The sequence below is a fragment of the Arachis ipaensis genome, chromosome B8, assembly GCF_059453495.1.
Source record: "Arachis ipaensis isolate K30076 ecotype BB chromosome B8, ASM5945349v1, whole genome shotgun sequence".
Lineage (NCBI taxonomy): Eukaryota > Viridiplantae > Streptophyta > Magnoliopsida > Fabales > Fabaceae > Arachis > Arachis ipaensis.
The window spans coordinates 133982157-133995343 of NC_142443.1; the positions used below are offsets into that span (position 1 = coordinate 133982157).

General features: G+C 36.3%; 1 pseudogene; it reads right to left on the reverse strand.

Moving 5' to 3' along the window:
* Positions 1-402: 402 nt before the first annotated feature.
* On the reverse strand, positions 403-12691 carry LOC107611618 (uncharacterized; annotated as a pseudogene).
* Between the last annotated feature and the right edge of the window lie 496 nt (positions 12692-13187).

Consider the following 13187-nt stretch of genomic DNA (forward strand, 5'->3'; position numbering starts at 1 on the left):
CTTAATATCATCCTTAGAAACTGAACTGTGGACCTTGGCCCTTTTCAGAAAGCTCATTAAGGCTGCATGCTAGGCTTGGGTCAGTCCAAGAACTGGTTCAGTTGGTGCCCTAATAGCTTGTTTTTCTTGAACCAGGCTGTATGAAGAGGATGACGGTGCGGTGCCGCTGGAGAACAGAGTAGGGTTAGCAATGGAGGAAGCGGCGCTGTTGATGGAGGGAGCAGCATGATCACCAGCACGCGGTCGTCCAGGGTATCGCGGGTGTCCAATTGGATACCCGTGCTTTCCATAGCACACGTCCACCGTGTGCCCTGTTCTGTCAGAATGAGTACACTGCCTGGAGGAATTCTCGCCGCGTCCTTTGCTGGAGAAACCAGAGCCGCGTCCGCGACCGTGTCCTGTTCATTGACCTTCAATGACGGCAGCAATAGTTCGTTGTTCATCTAGAATGCCAGTAGCTGCTTGTAATTGTCTTTCCTGCTGAATTATCATGGCAAAAACTTGATTGACTGGAGGTAGAGGATCAAGGAGAAACAATTGGGATCTTACCACTGAAAAACATTCATCAAGTCCCTTCAAGAATCGGATGATGAAGTCTTGATTACGGTAAGTCTTTGCAGGGCATGTACAGAGAGGGAGAGGGTGTGAATTTTCTATCTCTTCCCATAGAGTCTTTAGGGCAGTGAAAAAGTCAGTGACAGAGAGTGAACCTTGTTTGAGTGCATAAATTTCCTCCTGCAATTCAGCAATGTGCAATAGATCTGACTGTGAGAAGCGATCTCGAAGATCTTCCCAAACAGAAGAAGCAGTAGACAGATAAATAATACTTTGGGTAATGGAAGGTGAAAGGGAATGAAATAGCCAGAAAAGGACTAAATTATTGCACCTTTCCCAGGCGGGATAAACTGGGTCATCAAGTGAAGTAGAAGGGATTGAGCCTGTCAAGAAGCCATATTTGTTTTTGGAAATTATGGCTATAGAAAAGGAACGACACCAAGAATGGTAGTTGTTTCCTGTAAGTACAGGGGAAACAAGAATTGAAATGTTGGGTTCTCACTTGGGTGTGTATAGAAGGGGCTAGCAGGATTTTGAGAGGGGTATGAATCATTATCACTCATTGTTTGTATGACAGAGGAAGAAGAAGGAAAAGGAGAAGAATGTGTTCCGTTTAAATTTGTGGTCTTTACCATTGATGGATATAGCAGAGCTTTAAAGCTCTGATACCATACTGAATTATGGACAGTAAGAAGAAGAGAAGGGTAAAATTTGTATAATGTTTTTCTCTTAATTTATTCTATTGTATGCTGCTGTAATATATACAGCTTTTACAAGCTCATCATAAATACAATCATATCTAGCAAATCTTTCTAATTTGTAGAATATTCTAATAAGATGCTAACAGAATAAAGAATAAAAGTTGACTCACACATTCCAGAATAATAAAAGAAGGCAAAATAAACATGTGATATAATAAAAGAAAAATATAGAGTTGTTGATCATCTTATTTGGGCTTGTTTATCTGTGGAGAACTCTTAGGAGTACTGGCGAAATGGTCTAATACAATCCCTTTGAATTTTTAACTAAAAGTGGTAGATTTCAAACATAAGGAAGTATAATGATTAAAGAGATTCATCAAGTTGAGGGTGTTAACCGGTGAAAAAGATAGCATACATGAAAATAACATGGAGGTGTCTTTTTATACATACATGGAGGTACCTTTTTATGCATGTGTCTTTAAGAAATGTCTCTTTATACATGTGTCTTCTAATAGATGTGTCTTTTAATGGAGGTGTCTTTTGTGGATGTGTCTTTTAAATAGAGGTGTTTTTGCGAATGTATCTTGTACAGGAGGTGTCTTCTTATGCATGTGTCTTGTACAGGAGGTGTCTTGTACAGCAATGACGGCACACAAATACACTTCCGAAGACCAGTGATTGCTCGCCGACAAAAACACTAGCGAACAGTAAAAGATAGGGTTAGTTATGTTTATTAGTGGTAATTAGGGGTGAATTAAGTTTACCATGGATGATTGGAGATGTGTTTTTTCTTTTTGAAAATGGGCTCTGGAGTCCAGCCCAATAAAAGTTGGCAGGAGTTGGCAAAATCCCTCTTGGTTACATAGTGGGACTGTTTCTAAAATATATTATTCTCTCTTTTCAAAACATCCCTCCTCAAACCCTCCATGTCCGTCACGGTCGTGTGTTGACACTTGGTCCTTCTCCCTAACCATGTAACTACTGTCGGAGGACAATAAGTATCCCTTGGAGAAAATTCTGGCTCCGATGAGCTTTTTATTACAGAGGAAAGGATCGAAATCTAGAGTGGACTCGCATTGTCCACACCACCTTGTGGGAACCGGTGGCATGCCGAAATCGTCGAAGCTCTTTGTCTCCGACCATACCCCGGTGTTGTGGATCCTGAACCGACAAAATTTCCAACTCCAACCCGACCCGCAAGATGCTGCAAGATGACTTATCTCCTTCCTTTCTCCATGGCCATCGTTGCTGTGATACGAAGGTCACTCCTCGCGCTCCCTCGCTTCCGGCATATTCCTTATCGCCTCAGTCGTTGGTCTTTGCTGTCATCAATCGGTGGTGGGACAAGGTTTGTCAATGACGACACAACGCCGTCGCTGAGATTCTCTCCCAGATGCTACCTCAAATACATCTGCCGTCCTTGGATGCAAGACTTTGATCGCCTTTGATGACTGAAAGCTTGGTAACCATCACCGTCGTTGCTATGATTTTGCCCTTGTGCTGCAGCGCCGTTTTCTTCCTCTACCTCTCTACACCTCCTTCTCCAACCAAAACCTAGGTTGAAGACTCTCTTCTTCGATATTTAGTAGCGTTCTTCTTCTTCTACCTCAAGGTTTCACCATGTCACTGCACTGCCAGGAGTTCCATGTTGCCATCGATCCCTGCACATTGCTCTTCAACAGCACCGCTGGTCCCTACACACACCTCTTGCTTGGCGTGCATAGGCGTTTACTACTGCATTGAGAACCATCCGCCCAACTGTCCAATGACTCTGAACACGCCGTCACTATGCCAAGGATTTGAATAGTTTGAAAAGAGAAAAGAACATATTTTGGAAATGATGATGATGGTGAATAGTTCTAAAAGGATAAAATTAGAAAAACATGTTGACTATATTTTGATCAAAAGAATTTGAAGATAGAGATAAAATTAATGCAAATCGAAAACATTAAAGATAAAATTAAAACAAATTAAAATTTAGATGTATTTTTAAAATTTTTAATAAGTTTTAGAGACAAAAAATATACTATTAAATAAATGCTAGTGGAGAGTTGTTTCCAACATTTTTGATGATGGAATAATAGGTGTCTAAATGAATTATTGGACTAGTCTGTTTAATCTATTATTTTTTTGAATTAATTGAACCCATTTTATTTAACCTATAATTAAATAAATTTAATTTTAATAACAAAAATCTATCTGTTTAAACAAATAAACAGACTAATGCAATAAATTTAACCCATTTTGAGAGGCCCTAGTCCTTTTCGAACTAAAATTCACCTAAAAGGCCGAAACATATGTGTCACTTACTCGATCATTCCTTAGTTCAAAATTTCAAAATTACTTTTATTAGAGGGAAAAAATGCATCCTAATTCCTCGGAATCTAGTACGAATAAACATGATGTGGCTGAATTGACAATTCAAGTCATAGAAGGGAATAAAATTCCAATATGATCCCACTAAACATTACGCACTTGCCGCCGGCAAAGATATTAACTATGCCTCGAGCCAAATTATTAGGCCCCAAGTAATTTGGTCCAAAGCATACAAAAATATTTCATAAATATAAAATAACCAGAATTAATTAAATTTTTTAAAAAATTATTTCTTTTAATAAAACAGTCAATTTTCTATAAATATAAAATCTAAACATGCCACATATCATTGATTAAGTACATTAGTACATGACATACCATCAGTCAATACTACGTCTACATGTCATAACACAAGCCACATCAATGTATCACTACTGACTAGTGTTATTGGTTGATCAATAAACAGAATAACTTATAAAATATAACTAGTATTTTACCCATAATAACATTACAAAAATATTATCTTTTTAAAATTACGTCGACTTTATCCTAATATTATAGATTATATTACAAAAAATTTAATAAAATCAAACTATTTTTATAAAAAAAACGCAAGGAATAAAAGTCATCATCGACTAAGAAGATTAGAGTTTTCATAAATAAAAAAAATTAAATAATAAACTTTTTAGTTATTATTTTCATGTGAAAGAATTTATTTACAGAGACTCTGATCTTAACCGACGGAAACTTTTGTCCTTTACGACCATTTTGTAAATATAATTTAATGCTATAAATTTTTTATGTCATAATCTATAATATCAGGATCAACGTAATTTTAAAAGATTTATATTCCCATAATAGTATTATGGATAAAAATACTAATTTTAGTTGTAAAATTAGTAATAGACAATTAACGACAGGTAAAATTTCAATGTTTAAAATAATGCAATTATTTAAATAAATACTAGTTTTTACTCAGTATACAACTACTGACCTTATTTGATATGGATGATAAAGAGAAAATACCATAAAATTTTCAAAAAATTAACGGAACAATTACTCTTTATTTATGTTTAATCTGAAGGATGTGTTCAATTTTTAGACTCTCGCCTTTCGGTGTCCATAAAATGTTAAACAAAACATTCAGTTCATATAGTCGTACATAAATGTCTATTTTGAATATAGATATTGTTGCAATTGCAAGTATGAATTTCAAGACCAAAAAAAATTAAAGTTATGAATTTTAGATTCTTATACTTCTAAAACATTTTCGGCGAGCTTTAGAAATATTCCCGACTATTTTTTTTTATTTACAAGACTTCAAGAAAAGCTTCTATAAGACATTAAATATACGTAAAAAATTACAAGTATTTCCATGATAGGACAGCCATTAGCTTTGACACTTGAAAGGAAAAAAAATTGCTTAAAGAAGGCTCATTTAAGTTCGAATTAAAAGATATAAAATCACATGACATAAACAGCAAGACTTAAATAATGTTACGCCATTTCTTTTTCCTTTCATGAACACAACCCTAATCTCCACTTGTGTTGACAATAAGAATTGGAAAGAACAAAAGATTTGCTGTAAACCTTTAAATAAATTTTACTCAAAGCAGCATATGCAGGAGACAAAATTTATGCTACCAAAAGTAAGCAGGTTAATGCTCACTTTGATCTCCATAAGTACACGCGTCAGTCATTTTAGTTCTCATTGATTTTAACAAGTCAAGTAAAATGATTCACGCGTGTACATAGAAGAACCAAAGTAAGCATTAACCTGCAAAAAAATCATTGTGTAAACTAATTTGTGCATGCCTTCCATGCTCGGCTAAATTTCTAAATTTCGTGTTGGTCTACAACTTGTGTGTGTAAGCCTTAACTCCATGTGTATGTCAATAGTTTCGATTTCATTGCTGGAATACTTTTCTTGGCATGATGGAAATGGAGCACAGCAGGAAGAAATGTCGATTCCGGCCACCTCTATAGCATTGCAGACCCATTCAAGAACATCACCTTTAGGGAACTGCAGTAGAAAGGTGTGAGAAGATTTAATAACAGTCAACAAATATTTTTGATAGTTTGAAAAAGATGATGTTGGTAAAAATATCTTTCAATTCAAAGATAAATATTTAAATTTCAAACATACAAACATTAACATGAATGCAGATGAAATTGAGAACAATAATGAAATGAAGTATTAAATACCATTGTTTGTAAAAAGTCACATACAAACCTATAAAAAAATAAAAATAAAAGGGTTAGTGGCATATAGGGAGGCTTTGAACTTCTCAAGGGGAAAAAGCTATAATTAATAATAGAAGAGAAATCCAATGATAGGAACACGTAATTAAATATAAGCATACTTTGGGAACCTTCCCTCAACTATTGATGTGTGTAAATTCCTGCTAAGCTGCAAATTTAAAAATACAAGGACTTTAGTTGAACATGTATATACATATACTGATTATTAATTTATAAGCAAAATTTTATATAATGTAGAGTTTTCTACCCGCATCATGTAATATAAATTATGATATGATAGAAGCTGAGACCCCATGGCGTCTTTAGTGACAAGGCAATGGATGTAGGCCCTGGTGTAGTTCTTGCAAACCTATGAGGAAAAAATAAAAAAAATATATAAAAATATGCCAATTTCGTCAAATAATTCATCAAATAAAGAAGTACCCTCTCAGAAGCATACCATACAAGGGCAGGTAGGATCAATTGGTTGAGTATCATCAGCCATGGCTCTGTGTTTTAGTTTTAGTACTCCCTACAAACATACCGCAAAGAATTAAGTTTAAAATCATGCGGATGCATCAACAAGTGGACTATGATGGCAGGAAAAAATTATAAGGTTATGTTCAGCTAGACGGAAAAGAGGGGCTACATTTTGTGGTGCTAAATTTTAAAGGAAGAAAGGAAAAATTTCAGAGTAAAATTCACTAATTCTACGGATAAATTTTACTTTATATTTGACTAGGGTAAATGTTTGTCCCCGTTTAGTGAATTGCCTATTTGAGCTCTTGAGAATTTTTATTTTCTCTGTATACCAAACAACTTGTAATTTTAAGGAGATAATATTTTCCTCCTTTAATTTTTATTCCATGAAGTTTTGTTCCCAAAAATTTTAATTGTAACATAGCATAAAATTGTGCATAAAATGGAAAAAGATCACCTCAGGAATAAGGGCAGTCCCAAAACGTGCTGTACGGGTAGGGTAGACACAATCATATATCTCTGCACCCAAAGCACTATAAACAACAATATCAAGTGGATAACCAACTCCCTGGAATAAGTACAAGCAAATGGTATGAAATTGATTTAATTTGAAATGTATATCAAAGTAATGGCTACTATAATGAAAGTTATTCTGACGATAACGTATCATGGTTTATCCTCTGGCAAAGCAGTAGTGCACTGAGCAACAACTCGCCAAAACGAATCTTTATCTTTGCCTCCTGCAAGACCACCAATAGCATAGCTGTGACAAAAGAAAATTATATTAAGCTCCTTAGCAGCATTACGAAACTATTGATTCCACATGTCCTCCTTTATTTCACAAGGTTACTTATAACTGTAGTATGTCAATGAAAGAAGACCTTTATCTATTCATGCATATTTTTGGAATGCTATACTATTTTTCTTCACTCTTTTGATAAGTACTAGATACCAGATCAACAATCCTAGTTTTTCTTTTCTTTTGTTAAATTGAATCAGGAATAACACATTAAATTGTCTCGAGTTAGTTTAACTCGCAATTTATAGTTTAACTTTAAGATATTACACAGTAATGATTCATGAATAATGTGACCAAGCCCATTTTGTGTGGTGCCTAAACAAAAAGAAACTGGAGCTGACATTCAAACCAGCTAGTATTGTATACTGTCTAGTATAGTTCTAAAAGACAGCACAAAATAAATAAATAACATTATAAATGGCAATAAGCTTGAAACCACAAAATAGACTATATGACTAAATAAACTTGCGCTTACCCAGGCAAGTTGCGGTCTACCAAACCTTTGACACAGATGTCCCTGAGTACAGCATATTGCAAATTATAAATTTATAGTTAGTTACTTGTTTCACAACATCCACATTGATAATAGGAAGAACATCATGGTTTGTGCTAAAATTTACCTCAACTCAGGATCTAAACCACCTTGTACAATACCAAACAAGTTCTTATCGTGAGGTCTCTTGTGCGCTGTTAACAGAAGGAATGTCCATTATATTTAGCATTGAAAACAACCAAAGACTTAAATGATACACTTCAATAACATAATTACCTGCTATGCATCTGTCTATCCATCTAAGCGTTCGATACATAGCTTCCTCAATTCTTGGACCAGTAATGGTGGTCTTTACGACATCATCCAAAGCCATAATAATATCTGCTCCAATTCTATTCTGTACAATTTATGACGAACATAAGAAAGAAAAATCAATTTTCTTAAAATATATTGTTACAGTTTGCTAGCCGTAAGCTCCAACCAAAAACTCCAGAAGCAGGTACAAGAAACCAGAAATTATTGAAGGCATCAAGAAAACGTACATAAGAACAACGAATCAATTTTCAGTGCTATACTTTGTAGTCAGTACTACAATCTGTTATGCATTGTCACTTGCAATTTTCTATGAGGCTTAAATTATAAACATTAATCGAATATCTAATAAAAGATCATCTTTCTCAATTTGGAAATACTATATTGGGAATAACTATAACTTGGAATCCTAAAAGTTTTTCAAATTTTAAATAAACTATCAAGTATTGATTGAAAGAAACATATGGAGGAAAAACAATTAATCTACATACTTGTATCTGAATTGATTCTTCGGGTGTAAGAAGCATTGGCTTGCCATCCACCGGTGACTGAAGCAAGAAAATAATTCTATAGTTACAAATAACAGAATTTCATTGTAGATTACAATTGCAACCTTTTCTTATTATAATTTTTTGTCTTGTCTTAAAATGGAAAAAAAGGTTAGATACAAACTTGCCTACGAAACTTGAAAATAATATATACCTGAAATGTCACACCTTCTTCTGTGATATCAGCAAGATGCAACAATAAGACCTAAAACATTAGTGAGGTAGATTGGTAAGATTTTTAACAAAAAATATAAATGATTTTTTTCAACATTATCCCTGAATATAGCTATCAATTAGCAAAAAGATAATGCAGATTCACTTCACACAACAAATTTAGCTCCAATGTCATTTTTTTTGTCCTGCCTAAGTGCCTATCCACACAGCCTTAGGCTTCTTTCAACATCATTCTTCACTTTGAAGTGACATTATACTATAACTTTTTATTCTGATACAGATAAACTTGTACAAAGGTTGAAGACAGAGACACAATAATAAGAAAAAACACAAGCCACAAACAATGCTGTGGCATGAAAAATTATCAGACAAAATTAGTATGCAACAGTATTACTTGATGGAACCCGATGATAATAATATAATTACTAGAATGCTCGAAATTACAACAGTAAAAGGAAAAAGTATACATTAAGTCAAACAACAACCATTTGAAAGCCACAAGAGTCTGTAAGCATAGCCCGTGGCCAGTTCATAAAATTGTGAAGACCACCAGCTTCTTCGAGAAGCTCGGAAGTAGGTCGAAGGGCCAAGTGATATGTGTTTCCCAGAATTATTTGGCAACCAATTCTCTCAAGTTCGTTATTTGTCAAGCCTTTGATTGTCCCTGTTCATTTAACCCCTCCAATTAGGAATGCAAAATTGTGGCATCTATAGTGCAAGATAACCACTTAGAAATCTGTCAAAAGCCTAGGAAAGAGAAAATCAACTCAATCAATGCAAATATCAACATTGAATGTTCTATGGACATGAGTAACCGATGTCCATACTTTCCCCCAAAAACAACAAACTCAATACAAATGCAATATTGTATTATAAAAAAATGAAACAATTTGGCAACAACTTTGAAGGTGAACTTTGTTATCTTATAGCATGAAATGGCTTGAGCATGAGAATGAAAAAACAACAACAACAACAACAACAACAACAACAAAGCCTTGTCCCACTAAATGGGGTCGGCTACATGAATCAAACGACGCCATTGTGCTCTGTCATGTATCATGTCTACAGAGAGACCATTTACATGTAGATCTCGTTTCACCACCTCATGGATGATCTTCTTAGGTCTTCCTCTGCCTCTCACCCCTTGTTCATCTTTCATCTCATCCACCCTCCTGACTGGATGTTCTATCAATCTTCTTTTCACATGTCCAAACCACCTGAGACGCGATTCAACCATCTTTTCCACAATGGGTGCTACTCCAACTCTCTCCCTTATATCTTCGTACCTTATTTTATCCAATCGCGTATGACCACTCATCCATCTCAACATCTTCATCTCTGTCACACTCAGCTTATGTTCGTGCTCTTCTTTAGCCGCCCAACACTCCGTACCATAAAGCATAGCCGGTCTTATAGCGGTGCGATAGAATTTACCTTTAAGTTTTAAAGACACTTTTTTGTCACAGATAAAACCAGATGCACTCCGCCATTTTGACCAACCTGTTTGGATCCTATGATTTACATCCTGTTCAATTTCTCTATTATCCTGTATGATGCACCCAAGATACTTAAAACTTTTAACTTTTCGTAGGATGTTTTCTCCAATCTTCACCTCTGTATTAGGGTTTTCCCTTCTTAAACTGAACTTACATTCCATATATTCCGTCTTGCTACGGCTTATGCGCAGACCATACACTTCTAGAGCTTCTCTCCATAATTTCAACTTCTTATTTAGGTCTTTCCTTGACTCTCCCATAAGGACGATATCATCGGCAAAAAGCATGCACCATGGCACAGGCTCTTGGATGTGCTCTGTAAGTACTTCCAAGACTAACGTGAAAAGGTATGGACTTAAGGATGATTCCTGTTGTAATCCTATACCAATAGAAAATTCCTCTGTCACACCACCTTGATTCTTTACACTAGTTGTGGCCCCATCATACATGTCTTTAATTGCACGAATATATGCGATCCTTACTCTCCTCTTTTCTAAAACCTTCCATAAGACCTTCATTAGTACTCTATCATACGCTTTTTTCAAATCAATAAACACCATATGTAGATCCCTTTTATTACTACGATACCTCTCCATCATCCTTCTTAATAGGTATATCGCTTCAGTGGTAGACCTGCCTAGCATAAATCCAAATTGGTTCTCTGTTACTTGTGTCTCTTTTCTCAACCTACATTCTATCACCCTTTTCCGTAACTTCATGGTATGACTCATAAGCTTGATCCCTCTATAGTTTCTGCAACTTTGTATATCTCCCTTATTCTTGTAGATAGGTACCAAGGTGCTCTTTCTCTACTCATCAGGCATCTTCTTTGACCTTAAAATCTCATTAAAAAGCTTGGTTAACCAGTTGATGCCTTTTTCTCCAAGACCCTTCCAAACCTCAATCGGGATATTATCAGGTCCTACTGCCCTACCATTTTTCATCTGCTTTAGAGCCTCTTTTACCTCGAAGTCTCGAATCCTTCGATAGTAGTCAAAGTTTTGATCTTCTTCCCATATGCATAACCGACCAAGGCTCGGAAGAGTCTTCTGTCCCTCATTGACTAACTCGTAGAAGTAGCTCTTCCACCTTTCATTAATCTTCTCCTCTTGAGCCAACACCTCTCCATCATTGTCCTTTATGCATTTAACCTGATCCAAATCTCTCGTTCTTCTTTCACGACTCTTTGCGATTCTATATATACCTTTTTCTCCTTCTTTCATGTCCAAAGACTAGTAGAGACCCTCATATGCTCTTGTTCTTGCTTCACTTACAGCCACTTTTGCTCTTTCTTAGTCGCCTTATATTTTTCTCAGTTATCTGCGTTGCGGCATAAAGACCACTGTTTAAAGCACTCCCTTTTTATCTTTATCTTTTCTTGTACACTCGCATTCCACCACCAGGACTCCTTGTCTCTTGGCCCTATTCCTTTAGATTCACCAAAGCTTTCTTTTGCTGTTCATCTAATAACTTTTGCCATCTCCCTCCACATCTCTTCCGCGCTTCCATTCCCATCCCACTTTGTCTCTTCTCCTACCCGTCTTAGGAAGCTTCTTTGTTCCTCACCTTTCATCTGTCACCACCTTGTCCTTGGGTTCTTCGTATGATATCTTTTCCTCAACTTTTGCTTAACGCGAAAATCCATGATGAGCACCCTAAGTTGTGTTATCAAACTTTCTCCCGGGATAATTTTACAATTAATGCAAAATTTTCGGTCGACTCTCCTCAACAAGAAGTCGATTTGAGAGCTTGTCATGCCACTCTTATAGGTTATAAGATGTTTGTCTCTCTTTTTAAAACATGTATTTGCGATGAGAAGATCAAAGGTTGAAGAAAAGTCCAAAATAGTTTTACCCTCGGCATTGATCACCCCGAAACCATGGCCCCCATGAATACTCCCATATCCAGTCACTTCTCTCCCAACATGGCCATTTAAATCTCCTCCTAAGAAAATCTTATCTCCCAAAGGTATGTCTTGAACCACTCTCTAGATTCTCCCAAAACCTTATCTTGTGTTGTTCGTCCGAACCCACTTGCAGTGCATAGGCGCTAATCACATGGAAAGCACCTCCCTCCACCACAATTTTGATAGAGACAATCCGATCTTCTACTCTCTTGACATCCACTACGTCCTTCTTCCACTGCTTATCCACAATTATTCCAACCCCATTCCTATTATTCACCTTTTCTGTATACCAAAGTTTGAAACCAGAAGTATCCAACTCCCTAGCCTTCGCACCAACCCACTTTGTTTCTTGTAGGCACATAATATTAATCTTCCTCATTGTCATGGTGTCCACCACCTCCATGGACTTCATTTGCTGCATATCAGAAAGGATAAATTGGAAACTCTAACCTTGAGTACCCACTGGCATAGATAGTGGTGTTTGACACACAAAGTGAGGGAGGGTCAATTGAGCTGCACGAGCACGGTTGAACCGACCAAGAATATGAGAAAGCAAACATAATAATAAAACTTCAGGAAAAAAATAACCAAAGAATGGTTCAACAAGTGCACACAGTGCTTCTCAGCCATCATCTAGAGTTATCACTTATTCTCTTTTATGCATACCCATATCATTCTTTCGGCCTCAGTCATCCAAAGGTAAAACAACAACAATAGCAACAAATGAATGTCGTTGATTTTCACATAAATAAGACAACAAAACTTCAGCAATGTGAAGGCGTAAGAGAACTCAAATAGAATGGGGAGTTGAACCTCGAAATGAAGCGCCATGGGCTTTGTTTGAGGAGCGGGGTAGGGCACGCAACTAATGGTATGTCCTAGTATGGAAGAAGAAGGGCCGTAAGCAATGGCATTATAAACAACACAAACAAAGAATTATTACATGAATAGAAAGTGTTTTAGATAGAAACAGATAGAGAGAACTTACAGAGAAAGAGGGAAGGAACAAGAACATGCGACGAATGAAGTGCCCTAGGCTATTAAAAGCGTTAAAGCTGTGGTGTGCGTACCTTCATGGCTGTGAAAGCAGGTTGGCCGGAACTTGTGATGTGGTAGAGTGTTGCTAATGTTTGGTCTCAATCTCAACGGAACCGCAATGGGAATGC